General features: G+C 39.0%; 1 long non-coding RNA gene across 1 annotated transcript in view; it reads right to left on the bottom strand.

The window, feature by feature from the left end:
• Window positions 1–303: 303 nt before the first annotated feature.
• LOC111556181 overlaps window positions 304–20,167 on the bottom strand; it is a 20,492-nt gene continuing 628 nt past the window's right edge. Inside the window, exon 2 of the long non-coding RNA XR_002151923.3 lies at window positions 304–501. This is a non-coding gene — a long non-coding RNA (uncharacterized LOC111556181). The remainder of the gene's footprint in view (window positions 502–20,167) is intronic.

The following is a 20,167-nucleotide window of genomic DNA, read 5'->3' as shown; positions in this document are numbered from 1 at the left end:
ATCTTAATATGCTATAAATAACTTACTAATTAGCTATATTTTTAGGTCTTTTTTTCCAAATAAACTGCGGCTGCTATGAACAGCAAGTTGTTTATTTTTTTAATCCTCAGAGCTGCACTTTAGAAACAAAAAACTGATGTCGGTGCCAATTCAAAACATGGTCATTTTTTAAACTATTGTCTTGTATCACTCTAAAATTTCTCCAAATTTCCTCATGTTTACTTTAATGAAAAAGTGTGGAATTTTCATCCTTTTATTTCCTTGCTTCCGTTAGTTTGTTTTTAATAACATAAGGACCACATGGAGATTTTTTTTTAATTTTTTTAAAAATCCAAACTACACAGAAGTAAGTAGAACAAAAATTTGAAGTATCTCTTCATGTGCTTATCTCATCCCTTTGCCAGAAGTTATTGATGCTGCTAATTTATTCCAGACTTTCTCTATCCACGTACAAATGTACCACGTTGACTGATGTTTCACTGTTTCTCAAAGGCATGGTCTCTGGAACGGAAGATAATAAAAGAAAATTAATTATATTAATTGAATAATTACTTTGTGCTACTAACAATTTAGTTTATCATCCCAGAATGTTATTTTTACCTGAAATTTTTTAGAGAAATTATAAATTAAAACAAAAATTAGGTAGTATGGAATAGAATACGAAATATTCATTGCATAAAAAGATGATGTAATGGTGCTTTAGGAAAATGTCTTCAGTATGGGACATTTGGGTATGTGACCTTACATGCCTCATCACCCTTGCCCACTTACCATGATTGTTCTCTACCTGTAGGGGCTATTCATTAACAAAACACCTGTCCTTATACTAAGGGCAAGACTGTTTTTTGTATCTAATCTAAATAATAAGGTGTGTGGTAAGTAGATGTCACCATTCCTATAAAAAGATGGAGTTTCGGGGCGCCTGGGTGGTGCAGTCGGTTAAGCGTCCGACTTCAGCCAGGTCACGATCTCGCGGTTCGTGAGTTCGAGCCCCGCGTCAGGCTCTGGGCTGATGGCTCAGAGCCTGGAGCCTGTTTCCGATTCTGTGTCTCCCTCTCTCTCTGCCCCTCCCCCGTTCATGCTCTGTCTCTCTCTGTCCCAAAAATAAATAAAAAAACGTTGAAAAAAAAAATTTTAAAAAGATGGAGTTTCCTTTGGAAAGAATGTGCATCTACTGAGACAGAAAGTAATGTTAGTATTAGTATTAATCTAACAATCAACTTTACTGAGTAACTACTATGTGCCAGGAACTGTTCTGGGTGAAGGAAATAGAACACTAAACAGGACAAGGAAAGCTACTATTCTAACTGAGCTTACATTCAAATGAGGAGAGGTAAGCGGTACAAATAAATAAGCGGAAGGAAAGCACTGAAGGTGATATGTACAATGAAGAGAATTTCAGTAGGTTGATTTGACAGGATGTGAATTTTGAATTAGTAGGCCACGAAAGGCCTCTTAAGATGAGGTGACAGGACGTGGCATGAGGGTGAGCCTTCTAGGCAGACAGGAGAGCTGTCACAAGTGTACTTAGATACAGTGAGCTTGGAACGCTCAGGTGACATGAGGTCCCAATGACTGAAGAGGCCAGATGCATAAGGATCTGTAAACAAAGGTGAGAAGTTGAGAGTTTAAATGCATTGGATGAGATACCACCTCACACCTGTCAGAATGCCTGAAATTAACAACACAAGAAACAACAGGTGTCGGGGAGGATGGGGAGAAAGGGAAACGCTCTTGTACTGTCGGTGGGAATGCAAACTGAGGCAACCACTGTGGGAAACACTATGGAGGTTCCTAAAAAAACTAAATTGCTATGATCCAGCAATTGCACATTTAGGTATTTATCCAAAGAATACAAAAATAAAGATTCAGTGGGGTACATGCACCCCAATGTTTATAGCAGCATTATCTACAATAGCCAAACTACGGAAACAGTTCAGTGTCTATCGGGTGATGAATGGATAAAGAAGATGTTGTATATATCTATATCATTATCGATATCGATAGTGAAATATTACTCAGCCATCAAAAAAATGAAATCTTGCCATTTGCAATGATGTGGGTGGCGCTAGAATGTATTATGCTGAGTGAAATAAGTCAATCAGAAAGACAAATACCATATGATTTCACTCACATGTAGAATTTAAGAAACAAAACAGATGAACATATGGGAAGGGGGCAGGGAGAAGAGAGGGAAACAAACCACAAGAGACTCTTAACCATAGAGAACAAACTGAAGGTTGCTGGAGGGAAGTGGGTGGCAGATGGGCTAGATGGGTGATAGGTATTAAGGAGGGCACTTGTGATGAGCACTTGGTGCCATATGCAAGTGACAAATCACTGAACTCTACTCCTGAAACCAAAAACAAACAAAACAAACAAAATATGTTGGGAAGCCACTGGAGGATTTTAAGCAGAGATAAAGTATGATGTGCTTCATGTTTTAGAAAATGACTCTGCTTTGTGGCAAAAGAATCACAGGAGGTCAAGATAGGTAAGGAGGTGGGTTAGGAGCCAACTGTGGTAAAACAGGCAATGATAATGCTGGCTGGACTCGGGTACCCAGAATCCAGTCCTGTGGTTCTCCAATCTCAAGTTGAGGGTCAAACACAGAAGGACCAAAGAATGGAGATCTGGGGGTAAGAGAAGAAAAATAGGGAAGAGCGGAAGTTGAGCTGTGATTATTATTACAACAATTACTATAAATTGTTGTATTTGTAAGCATTTGCGGAGCAGAGCCAGGAAATGTTCTGAGTATTATCTTGCACATTCCTTATGGCAACCCATGAGGTAGGTACTATTATTACCACCTTCTACAGCTGAGCACACTGAAGCACGGGGTGGGTAAGTAAACTGTCCGACCTCCTTGCAGGATGGGACGGAGACAATTCACATCTGGGAAGTTGGCCACCAGCCCCACATTCTAACACCCTCCCCAAACCATCTGCAAAAGGCAATGGAGGCAATGCTTGCTCTACTCTCCAGAAGGCATAGAGAGATCAGAAGGATAGGTGCTCCTGGGCCCGGTGTGTGTCAGAGCACCCCTGCCATGGCAACTTTGGAAATAATGGCTGTGCATACAGGTAAAGAGATTTGATTGACCGAAAACACACCGTGGTGGCAAAAGGATCTATGAGAATTGAGAGACACCAAGGAAGGGAGACTTCCTCTTGGACCCGGAGACCCAAGAAATTCTGTCAGGCACTACCTCTCAGGGACTCTTAGATCAAACACTTCTCTTCATACAGGGTCACCGGATTCAAATGGTGATGTGTCCTGGCCACTGCCGGTCAGTGGACAGACCAGGAGGTGAAGACAGACCAGCTTTCTGCATTTTAACAGTGAAACTTTATGGTTGAGACTCACTGAGCATGACTCTGCAGACAAGATTTTCCAGTTCTCCTCTGCTTGGAGCAAATAGCGATAGCTGAACAATGTCACTTCACCAGTAAGTTTAAAACCCAGTTTTTAGCCAGCTAGGTCTAGCTACTTTCTTCACCACAGCATACTACCTCTTCAAAGAATAAACACATGCCATGATTTGGAATAATTTACTATCCCTTACGTCACTCTTGAAATAGAAGTTCCCACAAATACACTGAGTGAAGGCAGAATTATCAGAATCAGAATTTTTAAAAATTGGTTGCCTCTAGTTCAAAGGAGATAGTAGGGGGGGTACGTGGGTGGCTCAGTCGGTTGAGCGTCCGACTTCGGCTCAGGTCATGATCTCACGGTTCGTGGGTTCGAGCCCTGCGAGGGGCTCTGTGCTGACAGCTCAGAGCCTGGAGCCTGCTTCCCATTCTGTGTCTCCCTCTCTCTCTGGCCCTCCCCTGCTCACGCTCTGTCTCTCTGTCTCAGAAATAAACATTAAAAAAATTCAAAGGAGATAGGAATTTATAGGGATTGGAATGTATAATGATCAATATTTGCCATAACACCTTAGCAGCGCCTTTTAATCATACTACAAATACCAAAGCCCAAAAGATCATCAGAAACGAATACTAGTGGAATATACTATTGGAGTAGTAGTCCCAGTGGAGTCGTATTATTGACACTAATCTACAGTGTTGTGGGTTGAATTGTGTCCTCCCTAAAAGATAGGTTGAAAATCCAACTCCTGGTACCTGTGAGTGTGACCTTATTTGGAAATAGGTCCAAATCCTTGCAGATGTAATTAAGATACATATTCAGATGAGGTCACTCTGGAGTAGGATGGACCCTTATTCCAATCTGACTGGTGTCCATATTAGCAAAGAAGAGACACAGGGGTGCCTGGGTGGCTAAGTCAGAAACTCTTGATTTCGGCTCAGGTCATGATCTCACGGTAGTGAGCGTTGAGCTCCGTGCTAGACGTGGAGCCTGCTTAAGACTCCCTCTCCTTCTTCCTCTGCCACTCCCGTGTTTGCTCCCTCTCTCTCTCTCTCTCTCTGTCTCTCTCTCTCAAAAAAAAAAAAAAGAGAGAGAGAGAGACAGAAGAGAAAAAAGAGATCTAGAAAGAGTCGTGCAGGAGAAGAAACATCATGTGAAGACACAGATACACATAAGGAAGAAGGTTCCTTGTCATGATGGAGGCAGAGAGTAAAGTCATGCTGCTACAAGCTAAGGCATGGCTGGGATGACCCACAACCACCAGAAGTGAGAAGAGACACAACATATCCTGCTGACACCTTATTTCTGGACTTCTAGTCTCTTGTGAGAGAATAAATTTCTGTTACTCTAAGCTACTGGAGTTAGCAGTAATTTGCTACAGCATTCTTAGAAAAACTATAATGCGTCCTGCTAAAGGAATCCTAAGAGACTTCACCTTACTTCAAGCTACATGGTCATTCACATCAGGATGGAAATCACCATTGCTTCCATTTTCACTAGCCTTTGATGATAGACACAGTATCTGTTTACTCTTTCTTTTCATAATATTAGAAATGAATTGCTTTCTTTGTTATTTCAACCCACACAAACCCCTAAGGAATACTACTTAATTCATAGTTTGGTCAGGTAAGTATCATTGATCTTGCTCATGCTGGTCTGGGGGCATGGTTTCCTCCTAGATCCAGTGAGAAGTCACCCTTAATGTCTTCAAGAAATACATTATCTTCTGAGTCTTACAAAATGTCCGAATGAAACAAAGTCAAGAGGAAAAAATAAAAGCAATTTGGGATCTCATATTCCCATGTCTGCCCTGGAACACCTCCCCGTCTTCCTGCCTCGAACACTGCCGTGGACAGTGGTACCCTCTCACCCAGAATCCTCTTTACGAGATAGTGTTCAGAGAACGAACAGCCGAGATGCCTTCAAAAGATGTATTGAGAAGAAGAGGCTGTTTTGTCATGGAGAATGGGTGGGGGGGAAAGTAGAGAGGGAGTTTCAGAAACCTACTCATTCAGAAGGGGTTTGAGGAAATTGTGAGGCTGGACGATTTACTCAACCGGTCTATACCTCCGTGTACTCTGCCCTACGAGGTGGCAATAAACAGTACCCACCTCGTGGGTTGCTATAAGGAATGTGCAAGATAATACTCAGGACATATTTAGAATTCTTGTATTTGCTGGTGAAAATGTGAAATGCCACTTTAGAAAAACAGTTTGGCACTTCTTCAAAAGGCTCAACAAAGAGTTACCACAGGACCTGGCAATCTACTTCCAGGCCTATACCCAAGAGAAATGAAACCCACGTCCCCGCAAAGGCTTGCACAAATGTTCGTACCGGCATTATTCACAACAGCCAAAAGGGGGAAACAAATTCAGTGTTCATTAATTGATGAATGAGGAAACAAAAGTTGTGTTTCCATACAGGAGAATGTCGTTTGGAAATAAAAACTAAAGTGCTGATACATGTGACAATACGGGTAAGTCTGGAACACGTTTGGCTAATTGAAAGAAGCCAGTAACGAAAAACCAAATAGGATTCCATTTACGTGAAATTTCTGGAATAGGTAAAAGCCATAGAGACAGAAAGTAGACTTGTTTCCAGTGACTGGAGGAGAAGAATGAGGAAGCACGGGGATATTAAAAATATTCTAAATTTAGGGACCATCCAGGTGGCTCAGTGGGTTAAGCAACTCTGCACAGTGCAGAGCCTGCTTGGAATTCTTCCTCTCTGTCCCTCCCCCATGCTCGATCTCTCTCTCTCTCTTTCTCTCTGTCTCTCTGTCTCTCTGTCTCTCTCTCTCTCTCTCTCTCTGAAAATAAATAAACTTAAAAAATGATTTTTAAAATGTTTAAACTTAGATCGTGGTGATAGTTGCACAATTTTGTCAATATACTAAAATCTACTTAGCTGTATACTTTTTTTTAAGGTGTACAGTGTGATGTTTTAAAATACATATACAGGGGCGCCTGGGTGGCTCAGTCGGTTAAGCGTCCGACTTCAGCTCAGGTCGTGATCTCGCGGTCTGTGGGTTCGAGCCCCACGTCGGGCCCTGTGCTGACAGCTCAGAGCCTGGAGCCTGTTTCAGATTCTGTGTCTCCCTCTCTCTCTGACCCTCCCCTGTTCATGCTCTGTCTCTCTCTGTCTCAAAAATAAATAAACGTTAAAAAAATTTTAAAAAAATAAAATAAAATACATATACATTATAAAATGATTACCACAATCGAAATAATTAACATGTTCATCACATCACAGAGCTTTCTGTGAGTGTGAGAGAAAAGTTAAAATCTACTCTCTTAGCAAATTTTAAGTAAACAAAACAGTATAATTAAGTACACCCATCACACTGTATGTTAGATCTCCAGAATGTATTCATTTTGCAAACCTGAAACTTTATATTCTCTGATGAACTTTTCTCCATTTCTCCCCACCCCCCCCCCCCAATCCCTGATTACCACCATTCTGTTCTCTGTTTGGATGAATTCGACTTTTTCAGATTCCACAAGTAAGTGAGATCATGCAGTATTTGTATTTCTGTGTCTGGCTTATTTCCCTTTAGCATAATGCTCTCTGGTCTCATCCTTGTTGTCATAAATGGCAAGCTTTCTTTGTTTTTTAAGGCTGAATAATATTCCATCTCTATACATACCACATTTTCTTGATCCATTCATATGTCAATGCTTAGGTAGACTACATTTCACATCTATTATGAATAATGCTGCAGTGAACATATCTCTTCCAGATACCAATTTCATTCCCTTTAGAATATACTGGAAGGTTGGGTTGCCAGATCATGCAATAGCTATATTTTTAATCTTTTGAGGAACTCCATACTGTTTTCCAAAATGAAAGTACCAATTCCTACTAACAGCGCACAAGGATTCTTTTTCTCCCCCACATTGTCACCAACGCTTGGTTTTTTGTTTTGTTGTTGTTGTTGTTGTTGTTGTTGTTGTTGTTGTTTATATTTTTGAAAAAGCCATTTGAAGAGGCATGGGGTGATGACTCATTGTGATTTGGATTTGCCTTTCCTTGTGATCAGTGATATTGAATGCCTTTTTATATACCTCTTGGCCTTTAGTATATATTCTTTTGAAAACTGTCTATTCAGGTCCTTCGCCCATTTTTTTCATGGGTTATTTATTTCCTTGCTACTGCATTGTTTTAGCTCCTTATATATTTGTATATGAACTCCTTATCAGATGTATGGTTTGCAAATATTTTCTCCCATTCCATGCATTGTCTCTTTACTCTGTCAATTGTTTCTTTTTTATTTTTTTTTAAATTTTTTTAACGTTTATTTTTGAGACAGAAAGAGACAAAGCATGAACGGGGGAGGGTCAGAGAGAGGGAGACACAGAATCTGAAACAGGCTCCAGGCTCTGAGCTGTCAGCACAGAGCCTGATGCGGGGCTTGAACTCACGGACCGCGAGATCATGACCTGAGCCGAAGTCGGCCGCTTAACCGACTGAGCCACCCAGGCGCCCCTCGATTGTTTCCTTTCTTGTGCAAAAGCTTTTTAGTTTGATGCAACCTTATTTATTTTTGCTTTTGTGGTTGGTGTTTTGTTGCCATATTCAAAAAAACCATTGCCAGACCGACATCGAAAAGATTTTCACCTATGTTTTCTTCCAGTAGTTTTAGTTTCCAGACCAATATTTATTAAATAATATTTATTATTAATATTATTAAATGGGTAAATGGTATCATATGTGAACTATATGCCAATAAAGCTGTTTTTTAAAAATCAGTTCAAAAAAAGAATAAGTCAATGACTTATAAAAGATTATACTTGGGGTGCCTGGGTGGCTCAGTCGGTTAAGCATCTGACTTTGGCTCAGGTCATGATCTCATGGCTCGTGAGTTTGAGCCCTGCACTGGGCTCTGTGTTGACAGCTCAGAGCCTGGAGGCTGCTTCAGATTCTGTGTCTCCCTCTCTCTCTGCCCTTCCCCTGCTCATTCTCTCTCTCTCTCTCTCTCTCTCAAAAATCAATAAACATTAAACATTTTTTAAAATAAAATAAAAGATTATACTGTATTTTAATGTAACAGAAAAAGTAATTTAAAACTGTGTATTCACTGGGATGCCTGGGTGGTTCAGTTGGTTAAGTGGGTCTGACTTCGACTCAGGTCAATATCTCATGGTTCATGAGTTTGAGCCCCACATGTCTGTCTCCCCCTCTCTCTCTCTCTCTCTCTCTCTGCCCCTTCCCCACTTGCGTTCTTTCTCCCTCTCTAAAAATAAATAAATAAGCTGTAAAAACAAAAAAATCCCAAAAATTACTAGCCACATTTACAGACAAAAGAGCAAACTTAAAAACAAAAAACAAAAAACCTGTGTATTCATTTCCTAGAGCCGCCATAGCAAAGTACCACAAACCGGGTGGCTTAAAACAACAGCAATTTATTATCCCACAGTTCTGGAAGGCTAGAAGTTCAAAGTCCAAGTGTCAGCCAGATTGGTTTTTTCTGAGAAAGAATCTTTTCCTTGCCTATTTCCTAGCTCCTGGGGGATGCCAATCATCTTTGGCATTCTGTCTTATACGTGCATGCCTCCAGTTTCTGTCTTCATATTTATATGGCCTTCTCCTTCTTGTCTTCATATGGCCACCTTCCCTCTTTGTCTCTGTCTTCTCTTCTTACAAAGACACCAGTTATATTGGATTGGGGCCTAGCCTTAAGATGTCATCTTAGACTAATTACAGCTGCAAAGACCCTCTTTCCAAAGAAGGTCACATTCACAGGTACTGGGGATGAACACTTTGACATATCTTTTGGGGGGACAAAACTCATTCTGTAACAGACTGTCCGTTATTCCAATTGATTCTCTTATCTAGTCCCTTGTTTTCAATAGTTCAATGTTAAGAATGAAGTAGGTACTAAATAAATATTCATTGACTGATTAAACCATTCAATCTATAGAGCTGTCTACTTTAATTTGAAAGACCTTTAGGGATAGAGTCTATAATCTTACTTGAATTTATGTCCTAATGTTTAATTAAAGGAGTACTTCCTTCTAATCAAAGGCTTTGCATTTGCATTCTTTGCCAAAATAACTAGCTGATGGATTGTTTGCTGAATTGATCCAATCAGTCATTTAGGTGGAACTCTGTTAACTGGTGAACTCAGTCAGAATGATCTTGAAGGTATCGCCATGTTGACTCGCCGTCTTTTAAAACAGTTTAAGCTCATTTCCTCTTGCTTTGTCCTCTGTGGAGATAGAGACTGTTCTTCTGATAATAATCCTTTATCCTTCTAATATCCAGGCCAAACAATCCCAAATTCTGTAACCTTTCATTTGAGTCCATATATGGATTTTTAAGACCCACCAAATACATAAGAAATATTTATCTGATAAATTTTATTTAAAATGTAACTAATTACACGGCCCTCTATACCTATGTTACTCTACATTAAAAAGAAAAACACACAAAAATTTCACTTAGACTTCTTCAAATATTGTATGCTTGTTGAAAGACTTTTTTTTTCCCCATGGATCACAAGCCATTTGCTATTTTTTAATCTATATTACCCTCCCCCCACCAGCTTTCTTGAAATTTCTTCCATGATTAAAAGGCACAATCATCTTCTAAGATTAAAAAGCATAACTTTGGACTACCAAAAGTAAAACATTTGGCTTCAGAATTTTTCTGTTTATCATTATAAACAAACATATACCTTTTTTTGAAAATTCCGGAGGTAATTGACTAAAACATACTTTCACTTGTACTTTAATTCTTAATTATCTTGCAAAAGGAAGTTACGCATAACTTCTTTGTTCGTGTATGTTGAATGTTGAGTCAATACTAGAAAACCTGTTCTGAAATATATTAGAGATGGCCCATCTACTCTTTGTATTTATATCACTACCTGGGTCTTCATTGCAGCTTACATTTCATTTTAAGTAGGTTGAACATAAAATAAATTTGAATATTAGGCATAAGTGTGTGTTGTTTGGAGGAACCATTTTACGAAATATATTCAGAACCATAAAATATTTTATTGATTCTGGTTCATTTACAGAACAGGAAGTAGAAATGGAGCCAATCATTTTAAGGGCTGTAAATGGCTTTTTAGAGCATTCCAAATGTATAGGAAAATATCTAAATGTATTTCATCTTGTTTCTGAGAAACATTTTATTTAATTTAGAGCAATTAACTATGAGAAAGAATCGATGTTTCACTAAAGAGGAAGATTTTCTTTATATGTGGCATGAAGAGAAGGTTTACAATGATTTTTTTTCTCTTTTTTTCTTTTTCTTTTTCTTTTTTTTTTTTTTTTTTAACTTACAGTCCTGTGAATGGGATTCTCTCCCAGTGCTGAGTATCATTGATCCTGTCTCCATTTCTGCCTCCTGGATTCTGTTCCCAACTCCTATCCGTCCTGCCTTCTTCTCTGGTTCTCAACTTAATTCTCTTTCAGTTACAAGCCAGTTATAGGCTAACTTCACTAGGGAAACTTTTTGTACTGCATACCAGGGCGTTTGCCTGGATTCGAAGAGGGGACAGGGAAGGAATGATCTGGTCTGTTATCGCTGGACTGATGGTCTCATAAAGCACTATACACAATGTACTATCTTTTACTAGGAAGTAGACTTAAGATTTATATTTTTCTCCTAACATGAACAACAAGTGGATGCTTTATGTGCCGTTGTATTAGGAATGCCCCTATATGCTACTCAGATCTCCCAAGCGGACGTATGTGGAGCTTTTAACAGAATTATTGTTGGGGTAATTCAGATGAAAATCAACGAGGGCCTTCCTTAGAGTCTCCATTTTAGGTGCAACTATGTCCCTCTCCTGAAATGAGAGTATTTTGAAAACAGAGGTCATGACCCACTCATCCCAGTATCTTCAGTGCCTAGAAAATGTCTTCAAAATTGGGAATTCAATAAATACTACTTGTTGTTTTGCTTCTGCTTTTGATTGCATATATCACAAATAAAGCTCAAAGCTTCTGAATACTCTCCCCCTTCCAGAGGTAAAAGCTATAATGAATATAATGTTTATTTTTCCTGAAGATATTTTTATACTTTTTTAATATAATAGATCATATATCCGTATACAGGATGATACTGATTTAATAAGTAATTACACCTTATATAAATGGTATCAGATAATAGATGCTATTTTATAACATTTTTGTTCAACATCACATTTTTAAAATATATCCATGTTGGAATGCTTTTCTCTCCAGTTAATTGATTTTAACTATGGCCTAGTAACATTATTTGACTATACTTAAATGTTGAATTTTGTCAGATGCTTATGTGTCCATTCATATATTTACATTTTTTTTCCTCTTTAATCTGGAAATATGATGTGTTGTGTGAATACACTTGTTTCTGGTGGGAAATCATTTTTGCATTTCAGGAATGCATGCTATATTCTCTTTGGTCTGATATTAATATTTCTAGAATAACTTTATTTTGGTTATGATTTTCAGAGTACATACTCAACTATTTGTTCCATTTCTTGATGATTAATTCTTCTATATGTTCTCAGTAACACATTTTTAGTCTAGTTTGAGACTAGACTTTGATACTAGACTAGACTCTTTTAATAAGAGAGTTGAATATGTTTATACTTGTGATTGACATACTTGGCCGTATTTCTATTTTTTCCATTTTTTGCTTTCCAATTAATATTTTGTATTTGCATTTTTTTCTCTAACATTCTTCCACTTATGGATCATTAATACTTTCTAATGCTGTTTAGTTTCTATATGATTTGGAAGCTATTGATTTCATTTCTTTTAGTAGTTACTTTAAATTTTTGACAGAAAAACTTAGTTTAAGAGCTTTAAGAACTTAGTTAAAAACTTCAGCTAAGAAATGGTGAAGCTATTAGAGAGAATATTTGTAAAACATTATATCCAGAAAAGGACTTGTATTCAGAATATACAGAGAACTTTCTAAACTGAACAATAATTAGAAAACAAAGCCACCCAGTTTAAAAGATGGGTAAGCGATCAGAATAGACACTTCACCAAAGAAGATATACAGATGGCATAAATGAAACTATAGTGATGAATATATGTCATTATGCAAATTGTTTTTAAATAATTAATAATTACTTAAAGTTATTTATTAATTCAAATCCCAGAGAACTGTACAACACAAAGAGAGGATCTTAACATAACTATCAACTATACTTAATAATAATACATTGGGGTGCCTGGGTGGCTCAGTCTGACTCCTGATTTTGGCCCAGGTCATGATCTCATGGTTGTGCCATCAAGACTTATGTCAGGCTCTGTGCTGGGTATGGAGGGTATGGAACCTGCTTAAGATACTCTCTCCCTCTCTCTCTGCCTCTCCCCTGCTCATGCATACTCTCTCAAGATAAAAAAAAAATCAATATTGGTTCATTCATTATAACAAATATACCACATTAAAGCAAAATGTTAATAATAAACCAAACTCTGGATGTACACAAGGGGTAGGAGTAGGTAGGTATATGGAAATCTATGTACAATCTGTTCAATTATTCTGTAAATCTCAAACTGTACTAAAATAACACAGTTTATTATTTATTTTTTTAATTGTTTTAGGTCATCTATATACATAAGATGTATAATAAGATACATAAAATTATCTATATACATAAGTTAATCTCATTATGGAGAAATAATATTTTTAATAAATGGTAATAGAACATCTATATGCCAAAAAAAGTGAACTTAAACCCTTACTTAATACCATACAAAATATTTAGCTTAAAAAGGATTATAGACCTAAATGTATAACCTAAAACCATAAAACTTCTGGAAGAAAACACAGGAGAAAAATGTATGTTAGGTTAGGCAATAATTTCTTAGTTTGCACAAAAAATGCAAATCATAAAAAAAATGGATAAATTGGAATTCCTCAAAATTTAAAACTACTTTTCAAAATACACTGCTAAGAAAATTAGAAGATTGGGGTGCCTGGTTGGCTCAGTCAGCTAACATTAGACTCTTGATTTTGGCTCAGGTCATGATCTCACAGTTCATGGGATCAAGCCCCACCTTGGGCTCTATGCTGACAGTGTAAAGCCTACTTGGGATTCTCTTTCTCCCTCTCTCTCTGCCCCTCTCTTGCTCATGCTCTCTCTCTCTCTCTCTCTCTCTCTCTCTCTCTCTCAAAAAAATAAATAATTTTTTAAAAAGAAAAGAAAAATAGAAGACACAAACTGAGAAAACATTTGAAAACTAAATATCTGATCAATGACTTAAATCTAGAATATATAAAGAACTCCTACAATTCACTGATAAGTAGACCAAAAAATGTCTTTAATAGTCAAAAGATTTGGACAGTTCATTTAAGAAGAGGTGTGGATAGCAAATATGCACATAAAATGATGCTCAACACCGTCATTCATTACAGAAGTACAAATTAAAAACACAATGAAAAGGCACTGTATCTCTACTAGAATGACAATTAAAAACAAAAACAAAAACAGACCAGACCAAATCCTAGAAAAGTATGAAGTAACTGGAACTTTTGTACATTGTTCTTAGGAATGTGAAATAGTACAGTTGCTTTGGAAAACAATTTGGTAGTTCCATATAAAGTTAAATATTTACCTACCCTAAAACCCAGCGATTACACTTCTAGGCCTTTACCCTTGAGAAACAAAAACAAATGTCTACATAAAGACCTGTACACGAATGTTCATAGAAGAGTTGCTACAAATGGCAATAAAACAGAGATATCACAAGTTATAATACATATCCATACAAGGAAAAATATTTGGCAATACTGTTCATTGCTTTACCAGCTTTTGGGAGGGGCAGAATGTGATAGGATCATGGATCCCACGGATCCCATGTGCTACACCCACACTTGCTACAAAATGGATGCATTGTTGTGAGGTGATTTGTGTGATACTGTTTCACCGAATTAGACAATCTATATCATCTGAGAATCTAAGGACAGGAAGGATAAACTCTACCCAGAAGATACGTCAATTCTAGCCAAAATGAAATGCTGCCCCTCCTAGGCAAGATAGGGACCCATGTAATCAAAAAGCAAGTTGGTCTCTTTAAGACATAGTGCAAAAACAAGCTCAGCTTTGGTCACTGTGGTGGCAGATTACACCTTGGCCATAGCAGTAGCGGGATCAAGTTTGGCGGGTGGGAGTCCATTTGCATGGACTCTATCCCTGCCCCTATGGCTGCTCCATTCAGAAGCCCACTGTTGCATCAATGGATTAGCTAATGACGACAGCTTCTGGCCAAAACAAAATCGCTGAGTCATTCTGGCTGCTTGGCTGGTTCCTCTCTTTCATGTTGGATATTCTCTGTTCCATACTAATTGTCATGTAAAGATACTCATGCCAGTTTCCCTAAGTCCAGGCACATGCTTCTTCTCCCGAATTCCTTCTCCTCAACCCTCCAGTCTCTGTCCTCCCAGGTTCCTGGGCAACTAGCCAAACCATTCATCACTGTTCATAAGTCCATATATACTCTTTTTTGCGTTACTTCACTTTCCACATGAAACAGATGTTCCACTCAAAGCTCTTCCCATTGGGAGGATCTCCTCACACAACTCTCTTTTAGGGCCACTCCTGAATAGTCCACTTTTAACTTTAACCCACATAGAAAGTCAATTCATCCCTAACTTATGCTTGACCTTTCTCCTTCTTCCTCACCTTTCTTCTCCTTCCCCCCCTGTGTAGCCATACATAGCGGATGATATGGAGTCCTGGGCCACGTGCTGTTGAAGGCTTCCTGTAGTTCTGGCCCCAATCTTGTCTGATCCCCCTTCCACATTATTAATGGATTGCACCGAGCCTTCCTGACATTATATCATGATGGCTCTGACAGAACACAGCTCATAAGAGTCAGCTCTGATCACTTGGTTATTTGAGTTTCCATGATCAGATGCTTCTTCTCATCAGGACTCAGGAACACTCCAGGGGCTATTTTTAAAGTGGAGTATAGTTTCACTTCGGCAGAGGTCATGGCCTCCCTCTGAAAACTTAGGAATCTTGGTTGTGATTTTCCTATTGGGGCTTGTCTTAAATTCGAGAGACTTTTCGTACCACAGACAGCTTTAATACCATTGGACTTGCAAGGTTATATGAAGGTTAAGTGGTCCATGTGGCCAGACCTCTTGCCCCACAGCCTAGACCTGCTGCAGAACATTTTCCTTCCTGGGCCAGACTTGGTAAATAAATCACAGCAATTTTCTCAAGTGTGAAATACGCTTCCTCCAGAATGCAAGAAGGCCTACCAAGCACTGTGCTTTCTTCTCGCTGATGGCAAAAGCCATCTAGTTCCATGGTCCAGGTAGTTACTTACTACTTCCCTTAAATCTCTTAACTCCTGAGATATTATTCTTGCCAGTGTGTTCTTTTCTACTAGTATCAAATCCAGGGTCATCACCGGAAAGAAATTTAATTCTTTCACTGCTACATCAACCTGGAGATATCAGGACTCCACGGACCGGCAGTGATGGAGTTCTCACTGTCAGCTGGTCAGGAAGTAATCCAGCTTTAATTTCCCATTGTAGACTCTGCTTCCTGGGACCACTTCCCATCCCCAATGGTCCTATGTCAGGCTCCCTGGAAACAGACTCAGAGACAGAGATTTGCATGCCGGAGAGTTTTTGAGAAGTTCTATAAGTAGAAAGGAAAGCAGCACGGGCAAGAGGAAAGTTGAAGTGAGATGCATTTGTAGCAGAGACCTCAGCAGATCCCATGAAGTGTTATGAAGTTGGATGACACTTCAGAGTTGTCCAGTTCTGGGGCAAATAAACCAGACTTTTGTATTCCCACATCAACCAGTTATTGAATATAGGCTACTTCTGAAAAAGGGCCTACTCACTCTGAGCAGCAATGGAATTTTTTTCTTGTAAGTCTAAAATTGGGGTGCCTGGGTGGCTCAGTCAGTTAAGCATCCAACTTTTTTTTTGTAATTTTTTTTAAAGTTTATTTATTTTTGAGACAGAGAGAGACAGAGCATGAACGGGGGAGGGGCAGAGAGAGAGGGAGACACAAAATCGGAAACAGGCTCCAGGCTCTGAGCTGTCAGCCCAGAGCCTGACGCGGGGCTCGAACTCACGGACCGCAAGATCGTGACCTGAGTCGAAGTCGGACGCTTAACCGACTGAGCCACCCAGGCACCCCTAAGCATCCAACTCTTGACAGCGGCTCAGGTCAGGATCTCGCCATCATGGGATTGAGCCCCATGTAAGCTTTCACATTCAGCATGCGTTCTCTCAAATAAAGATTCTCTATCTTTCTGCCCCTCACCCCTCTTGTGCTCTCTCTCTCTCTCTAAATACATAAACATTTTTTAAAAATAAAATAAAATTTTTTTAAGTCTGAAATTATTCAAAATTATTTTTGCTCAGATCACAAAGCCCTTAACTCTGGCTACACATTAACCACCCCTATTTTATATTTTGTACACACATACATTGTATTTTCCAATTAGTATATTATTGAATTTACTCATTTGCTCAAATTTTGGGTCAAAATTATCCCTCCTGCTTAGTGGTTGTTTTGGTGTCTGATTGTTGCAATCTCCCTTAGTCTTTGTATGCCTGAAATGTCTTCATTTTGACCTCAATATTAAATGATAATTCAATTAGGTATAAAATTCTATGTTGGTAGTTATTTTTCCTAAACTGATTATATTGGTGCATCTCTGACATATACTGTTTCTGAGAAGTTTTTCTCTGAGAGTTATTCTTCCTTTGCATTTGCTGCAATGTATTCTTTTCTTTCTGCAACTGTTGTTAGATGTATACAGGAGCCTGTCCTTGTATTCTCCAGGTTCTTAAATATTCTTTCATATACATACTTCTCATCTCTAACACCATGCTTTCTGGGTGAATTATTTATTACTCTCTTCCAATTTACTAATTCCTCCTTGCCTGTGTCTAACCTAGAGTGTATTCAGGGGCATCGGGGTAGCTTGGTCTTTAAGCATCTGACTTTAGCTGAGGTCATGATCTCATAGTTCGTGAGTTCGAGCCCCGCGTCGGGCTGTGTGCTGACAGCTCAGAGCCTGGAGCCTGCTTCAGATTCTGTGTCTCCCTCTCTCTCTGCCTTCCTCTGCTCACACTCTGTCTCTCTCTCTCTCACAAAAATAAATAAACATTAAAAAAAAAAAAACTTCAGAGTGTTGTCCACCTGTAGAGCTTTTAATTTCACTGCCTATCATATTCATTTTCAGAATTTTTAACTAACTCTTTTTCATATCCAGCTCTTTTTTTGTTTCCTTTTATCCTGGGTTTTATTTAATTCTTTGTTCTTTATGGATGTTATTCCTTTAGTCATCTCCCTGAACATCCTAAGCATATTTATTTTAAGCTACTTATCAGGTTGTCCTACTACATTAACTATTATGTACTGAATTAATATACAAGGTTTTTATTTTCTTGACTACTTTTTTAATAATAGGGTTTGTTTTTCCTTCTCCCTGTGGTTTCAGGAGCCATCAATGGTCTCCAGGATTCCGTTCTCTGTTTATTCCTCTATGTCTAGTTTTGTGGTGCTTTTACTCTGTCCCCCAAATCCCTCATATCAAAGCCACATATTTTTTATTTTTTTTGAGTTTTTATTTATCTATTTTGACAGAGAGAACGAGCAGGGGAGGGGCAGAGAGAGAAGGAGAGTCCTAAGCAGGCTCTGAGCTGTCAGCCTGGAGCCCAACACGGGGCTCCGACTCACAAACCATGAGATCATGACTCAAGCCGAAACCAGGAGTCAGGCACTTAACTGCCCAAGCCACCAAGATGCCCGAAGGCCACAACTTACATTGAAGACTAGATACTATAAAGCAGTTGCTGTCACAAAGTCATCTGGGGGCTCAATTCCTTTTCTGGTCACAAGCCTGTGTTTTTTTTCTTCTGTCTTCCACAGTTTCATATGAGCCCAGATTTTTTCCCCCTTTCACAAGAGAGTGGCTTCTCACCCAGCCCTGATTTCAATTAGTGAGCTTGGTTCTTCTTTCTACCACCTCACAGGGAGCAATTTACTCCACAAGCATCAACTACCAGGCTTTGTGCCCAGAGAGAGTCGGGCCTGTTCCCTCATCTGTGCCTCTGCCGACCACCAATCGTTTCTATGTTGTATCTGTTCCACAGAGACACTTGCTTTACTTTATTGTTTTTAGCACAGCTGTATCTTTTTAAATTTTACTTTAAAAATTTTATCTATCATCGCTGTGTATTTGGAACTAAGGAGTGCTTCAAAGTGTAAATTCACAGGGCCATTTGTATAAAAGTCGATAAATATTTGTTTTGAAACATTTGTTGAATGAATAAACGAAATGCTCTTTGCATTGTTAGAAGTCCCCCAGGGCCTTTGTGCTAGTCTCTCAGCCTAGAATGAACTTTGCCTCTTTTCAATCCTACTCATTATTCAAATATTATTTCCCCTACAAAGATTTCCCTGATGACCATATGCCCTACACAAAATTAATTATTTTCACTCTGCTTTCTCCTTGCATTTATTACAAATCTTTTATAGCATATTTCATATCATATAACAATTATCTTTATGTCTGTCACCTCAGCTAATTGCAAAACTCCACCTTATTTAACTCCGCATTCTTTGTGCCTCGCACAGTAGACTGCATTTTTACGTTTTCAAGTGTTTGTAAAGTGAATCGTTATGAACCGCAGACCAAAAGAATATACTATTTTAATCATTAAACCGTCTCTTTTCTAATTTATGCTCAAGATGTGAAAATTTTTTATGTTGACCCAAGCAGTGTTAGGCCCATTTTATGTGTTACACCAATATGTGGGGAAGAATTTGTGATTTAAGTTCTACAAGGGCTGATCGGACCTTTATTTATTTATTTTTTTTTAATTTTTTTTTCAACGTTTATTTATTTTTGGGACAGAGAGAGACAGAGCATGAACGGGGGAGGGGCAGAGAGAGAGGGAGACACAGAATCGGAAACAGGCTCCAGGCTCCGAGCCATCAGCCCAGAGCCTGACGCGGGGCTCGAACTCACGGACCGCGAGATCGTGACCTGGCTGAAGTCGGACGCTTAACCGACTGCGCCACCCAGGCGCCCCTGATCGGACCTTTAAAAGCAATAAAAGTGTACCGTGGAAAAAAGTTTTCCTTGTGTAACTTTAACTAACCTCCTTGGCTTAGATGCCTGAAGGAGAAGCGCTATGTCTTAAGTGTCTTTTTTTTTTTTTTTTTAAAGAGAGAGAGAGAGAGAGTCCACTAGCGAGGAAGAGGGACAGACGGAGACAGAATCTTAAGCAGGCTCCGTGCTCAGCGTGGAGCCTGACGTGGGGTTCAGTCTCACGACCATGAGATCACGACCTGAGCCGAAATCAAGCGTTGGACGCTTAACAGACTGAGCCACCCAGGCGCCCTTAAGTGTCTTTTTATGTCTCTAATCCCAGGCATGGCAAGTGGCACAAAGTAAACCCTTAATGAGTGTTACTGAACTAAAACTGCAAAAGTTTTGCTGCCTATTACGGATAAATTGTCTCATTGTTATTCATACAATGTGTATAGAGCAAAATAGCAGCTATTATTAATAGAGATCCCCCTACGTGCCGAGCACTGTTAACTATTTAAATTCAGTACTGTGGGGGCACCTGGGTGGCGCAGTCGGTTAAGCGTCCGACTTCAGCCAGGTCACGATCTCACGGTCCGTGAGTTCGAGCCCGGCGTCAGGCTCTGGGCTGATGGCTCAGAGCCTGGAGCCTGTTTCCGATTCTGTGTCTCCCTCTCTCTCTGCCCCTCCCCCGTTCATGCTCTGTCTCTCTCTGTCCCAAAAATAAATAAACGTTGAAAAAAAAATTAAAAAAAAAGTAAATAAATAAAAAAATAAAT

This window comes from Felis catus, chromosome F2, assembly GCF_018350175.1.
Source record: "Felis catus isolate Fca126 chromosome F2, F.catus_Fca126_mat1.0, whole genome shotgun sequence".
Classification (NCBI taxonomy): Eukaryota; Metazoa; Chordata; class Mammalia; order Carnivora; family Felidae; genus Felis; species Felis catus.
Note: the sequence above shows the minus strand (reverse complement) of the source record. Positions and strands in the feature narration are given on the sequence as shown.